We start from the raw sequence: 5966 nt of genomic DNA, 5'->3' as shown, positions 1-5966 counted from the left end.
GGGAGAATATCTTTGCCACTCATACTTCAGATAGAGCACTAATTTCCAGAATATATAAAGAACTCAAAAAACTCTACACCAAGAATACAAATAACCCAATCAACAAATGGGCTAAGGAAATGAACAGACACTTCACAGAAGATGTACAAGCAATCAACAGATATATGAAAAAATGTTCAACATCTTTAGTAATAAGAGAAATGCAAATCAAAACTACCCTAAGATTCCATCTCACCCCAATTAGAATGGCGATTATCAAGAAAACAAGCAATAATAGGTGTTGGAGAGGATGTGGGGAAAAAGGTACACTCATACATTGCTGGTGGGGCTGCAAATTAGTGCAGCCACTCTGGAAAGCAGTGTGGAGATTCCTTAGAAAACTTGGAATGGACCTACCATTTGACCCAGCTATCCCACTCCTGGGCCTACACCCAAAGGACTTAAAATCAGCACACTACAGAGATACAGCCACATCAATGTTCATAGCGGCTCAATTCACAATAGCCAGACTATGGAACCAACCTAGATGCCCTTCAATTGATGAATGGATAAAGAAACTGTGGTATATATATACAAAGAAATATTACTCAGCTATAAATAATAACAAAATTATGGCATTTGCAGGCAAATGGTTGAAATTGGAGAATATCATGTTAAATGAGATAAGCCAATCTCAAAAATCCAAAAGAGGAATGATCTCACTGATAAGCGGATGATGACACTTAATGGGGGGTGGGAGGGGAACAAGAATGGAGGAAGGAGGGACTGCATAGAGGGAAAAGAGAGGTGGGAGGGGTGGGGGGGAAGGAAAAAAATAATGGAATGAATCAAACATCATTACTCTATGTAAATATATGAATATGCAAATGGTATGCTGTTACTCCATGTACAAACTGAAACAGCATGCATCCCATTTGTTTACGATAAAAATAAATTTAAAAAAAATAAAAAGGGCTGGGGATGTTGCTCAGTGGTAGAGGGCCCCTGAGTTCAATACCACACACAATAATAATGATAATTAAAAGTAAATAAATAGTATGTATTAACCACAAAAGAAAAAAAAGAAATGCAGAAAAATGTGGAAGCCTCGCCCAGGGAGTCCTCAGGGAATGCAGCAGGAAAATATGGTGGAGCAAGAGGCACCTCTGTGAGCAAGGTTGGACCATCCCGTTGTCCTGTTGCTTTGCACCTTGGTAACATCCAGAACAGATGGCAAAGGCTGCTCACTGCCACCACAGCAGCTTCAATCAGAATTATCTAACCTAGTTACCATGTTGTTAACTTCCAGGTGACAATTAGAATAATTTTGTGTGATTACCCCAACAGTATTTCCAAGTGGTTTTCATTAGAAGTGCATTAAATCTACAAACTTGGGAGAAAGTTACATTTCATTGTTCTTATTCGTACCATATAGATTTCAGTAGTCTTTTATGTCATCTCTCTTAGCCAAACAAAAAATTCCAAAGGCTGTGCTTAAGTTGATAACTTGCCAAGTATATTATCCTCTTTACTTATGGACAACTGCAGATGAGTCCTTCTGCTACTGTCTTCACGTACCTGGATAACAGGCTCCTGAAAGAGTAGCATGTAAGGCTCTGAAGGAAAGGACAATGGGAGAACACGGAAATCTTGGTGGAGAAGCGGGTTAGGTGTTCGTGGTTACGTGAGCCAGGCCAAGGTGGCCACACTTGAAGACACACTGGCTCGTCCTCTCAAGCAGAGATGAATCTCACATGCCCAAATCTGCCACCCCAGGCCCCTCTGTAGTGGGAGAAGAAAGGAATCTTTTCTCTGGACCTGAGGGGTGACAATATGGAGGAGCTGGAGTGCCCCTGGAAGCGGACTCAGGAAGCTCTCACCTCCTGAGTGTCACATATCAGAACTCTTCTAAGTGCTGGGCCCCTGGTGGTGGCCTCTTGGTAGGGTGGAGTTACCAACAGTGGCCAGAATTGTAATACTCTAGGACCCTCCATTCAGCGGTCATGTTTTTCTGCTCTTCTGTTTCCTCACTTTTTATTGTTGTAGGTTTTTTTTTGTTTTTTTTTGAGACAGGGTCTCACACTGTGTTTCCAGGCTGGCCTTGAACTCTTGACCTCAAGCACTCTCCACCTCAGACTCCTGAGTGGCTAGAACTAAAGGCACACACCTGAGTTTCCTTATAAAATGGAAGCCATAGAGGACCCACAGTGGGTCATTACAAAAATCAAACATGAATACAAATGTAGAGGAGGCAGTGACATAATCAAACTTTTAAAGAGGTTCAGTACAGTGGTTGGGAATTGTAAAGAAGATGGAGATCATGAAGACCAGGTTGCCAGTGATGATGGCTTGGTCCAGAGGAGGGGGCAGTTGTGATGGAGGAATGGCTGGCTTGTGAGGTCTTTCCTGAATTGCACTGGTAGAGCTAAGGGGCAGGAAGGTCAGGAAAGGGTCCAAGTAACACCAGCACTCTGATGAGGAGATGGCACGACTGATGGTGTGTTTGCATTAATGGGTGTTTGAGAAAAACAAGCCGGTGGGGGCCCTGGTGGGAGGGAAGCAAGGAGTTCTGTCTATATCGGAGAACTTGGCTTTGTAAGTTGATGGGTTTCTTATGCTTATACTCTGTTGCCTTTTCTTAGAAACTTTTGCCGATCCTCCTCAGCACCTTTTCTGACTCTCCATAACCCTGATGAATTATTGTAGGCTCCTCCTGTGCCTCTAATCAGTTACCACTTCCCCCAGGCAAGTCCAGGTTCAAGATCTGAAAATCACATGTCTGTTGGGCGCAGTGGTGCACACCTGTCATCCCAGCCACTCAGGAGGCTGAGGCAGGAGGATCGAGAGTTCAAACTCAACCTCAGCAACTTAGTGAGGCCCTAAGCAACTCAGTAAGACCCTGGCTCTAATAAAATAGAAAAAAGGGCTGGGGATGTGTTTTCTTTGTCTCTGTTTTTGTCCACCTCCAGTTGCCCTACTCAAGATCCTTTGTTGATGCTGCACAGGTCTCAGCAGTTGGCTCCCAACATGGGGTTCGAGTACAGGGGAACTCAAACCAGATCCCACCAGGATGCTTCTGGAAATCATGTCTATTTTTTGAGATCCCAACATTAGAAGAAATCACCTTCAAAATGTTGAGGCAATGAGAGGTTGCAGGTAAGGAGTGCATATTGTTAGCAGGTTATCAGTCACTAGGTATAAAACGAGAAATTCTGTTTCTCACAAGAGAAACCTTTATGTGTTAATGCTTAGAGCAATACTTAAAGCTTGATGGTGTCCCATCAAAAGTCATCAACTTGCTGAATTTTAAAAATTCTGTCAGTGAGACTTGCTCTGGGTCTCCAAAGGAAATATGCCTTAAGAGACTGAATCTCCAAAGGAAACACACCTTAAGAGACTGATGAGGTTTTACCCCTCAAGCTCAGAAAAGCAGCTTTCCTTCCTTCTTACTTTCTGCCAGTTCTCCACCTCTTCTAGGGTTACATTTAAAGTAAGTTGCAGAGGCTTACCAAGCTCACAGAGTTTGCAAGGTTTACAAAACTTGCAGAGATCCAAAACTTGGTTTAAAACCAAAGAAAAAGAAAAAAAGTGTCACATTTAAATTCAAGATGCTGTGGAACCTAAATGACTGGCTATCTTATCTGTTCTGGCACTCTGCCACCTTCTTCCTTTTTCTTTCTTTTTTTACTTGATTTAAATACTGAGTTTATTTCACATGTATATTTTTGTCTCCCCTCCATTTCCATGTCTGACCACCACTACTATGTGTAACATTCCATACATACTTAAAAACCAAGCTAAGGGTGGAGTTCCATCTTTAAAAAACTAAGCAGGCATTTTGGATGACACATTCTTGGCAAATGAACCTGGGCAACATTTATCAAACAGTAGGGAAAGTTCTCACTTTGCATTATAAACTGGACAGTCAGATATCAGCTGTTAGAGAAATAAAATAAGATGGAAAATTTTAACAGACCATTAAACTGTTTTCTTAAAGAGACTTCCTGCACTGCCAGAGAACTTGAATGGCCTCCTGGCCTGGAAGCAATTCTTCACATAATTGACGAGAGTTTGGCTTCCACTTTGGGAAGAGAACCACCTGCCTCTATACTTGCTTGCATTTTTGCTTTACTGTCTTCTACAGAACTAGGTCCCTTAGGTGTTTTAGGCAGTTTTTTCCTGATTTTGAAGGATCTTGGTGTTGATGGCTTTGAGTCTTTTCCATTCTGGTTTGATTTTTGTGCATTTTTGGCTGGAGTATCTAGTATAGATTTCTTCACTCTCAGCTTTTTCTTCAGTTTCCTCATCATCAAAGTCATCATCATCATCTTCATCAGCAGTTAGTTTTACTTTATTCTGGGGAAACTTGCTACCACCTCCAGGAACAGATCACTTTCCAGATACACTTAAGTCTTACATTATCATCCTCTTCATCTTCTGACTCTGCATCTTCTTTCACAACTACTGAATACTGCCCATTAATATGCACAGGCCCTGGACCTCACTTCAACCTTTTTTTTTTTTTTTTTTTGTGCTGGGGATCAAACCCATGGCCCTGTGCTTGCAAGACCAGCACTCTACCAACTGAGCTACATTCCCAGCCCCTCCCTTCAATCTTAAGACCACAGGTAGTGTGATTTCAAAGCCCCCAAGGGAAATCATTGGCTGTACAGACATTTTCAATGTTGCCAGTGTTATTTAATTGGACTGCCTTCATAATTCATTGCCTCTGCTTCAACAGTGTGAAATTCATCCTTTGCACCAGCCCCTAAACTGACTGTTCTTAACAATAACTGGTGCTCATTTTCATCATTATCCACTTTAAGGTGATAATCTTTGTCAGCCTGTAGCTTACGCTGAAAAGATACTTCTAGGGCCTCAGGGGGCTCCTGTCCATATTCGTTGAATCTTCCATGGGGTGGAAGCACATACTTAGGTGGGAGAGAAGGTGGGCAGAAAATAGGCTGCTGCCCTAGAGAAGAGACCTGAAGGACAGAATCATGCCAGGGCCACCCTGCTTTCCTAACAAGTTCCTCCCTAAACACTACAGCACAGGAGAAATAATGAAGTGATCTCATCTATACACATCTTCTTTACCTTGAAAATTCTTACCTGAGGAATCCAGGGTTCTCACATTCTTTAAATGTCTAGACTGATTCAATCTGACCTTCATATTATTCCCTCTCATTAATTATACTTATTCTGGATATAGTGCTGAGACTCCTCTGTTTGTGTGTCTATTCATTAAGACACTGGGCACTTACATGTGTCCCAGAAATATAAGATGTCCTATGGTGGTACTCATGTTGCCACAGTTTCCAGTCCTTGGGATTTAAAAAAATATATACAAACTATTACTAAAATAGTGTTTCCTAATTCCAGTTATGAGGACTCTGTCAAGCACCCTCTGTTTCCTTAGTGTTTAATTCTACCATTTCAGAACTGGGGACTTTCCCTCAATGACTAGATTGTGCTAACTTAGTTCCTGCAAGACATAATATTTTCCAGTCTGAGTCATATGTCGTAGACTGGTCTCATAGGTTTGATTCAGTGCATCCTCATAATGAATTCATGACTCCTGGAGGGTTTGTTAGTAATATTTTGACCACAACATCAAGAGACATTCAGAAGGATTCATGGTGTCTAAGTGCTGGTTTGGATCTTGTTAATTTTACTAGTCAATTGCTTGCAGATTTAACCAGTGATTAGATCTTGTTATGATTTGTGGGAATGTGTCCATTCTCCTTAAATATGTATTATTAACAGAAAATACTAATATCCCCAAAATGGAGAACAACTGATATTTTATACAGGGTACTAATTGTAATCTAATCGTGTGATTAGACATAACAAAGATCAAGATATTTTGGGTTTACATCAGCCTTCCTTTCTAACTGACATCACAGGCAACTGGTGTAGTTTATTGGATTAGAGAAAAGGGGAACCAAGCAAAGGGAGGACGGATGGAAACAGGAAAGACAGTGGAA

At 41.4% G+C, this 5966-nt stretch overlaps 1 pseudogene across 1 annotated transcript; it reads right to left on the bottom strand.

Moving 5' to 3' along the window:
• Nucleotides 1–3970: 3970 nt before the first annotated feature.
• LOC306656806 (nucleophosmin-like) lies at nt 3971–4894 on the bottom strand (annotated as a pseudogene). Its single transcript has 2 exons — nt 4576–4894; nt 3971–4471 (listed from the first exon to the last, which is right to left on the bottom strand). The product of its transcript is annotated as a nucleophosmin-like (transcript).
• Between the last annotated feature and the right edge of the window lie 1072 nt (nt 4895–5966).

The sequence above is a fragment of the Sciurus vulgaris genome, assembly GCF_902686455.1.
Source record: "Sciurus vulgaris genome assembly, chromosome: 3".
Taxonomy (NCBI): Eukaryota; Metazoa; Chordata; class Mammalia; order Rodentia; family Sciuridae; genus Sciurus; species Sciurus vulgaris.
Note: the sequence above shows the minus strand (reverse complement) of the source record. Positions and strands in the feature narration are given on the sequence as shown.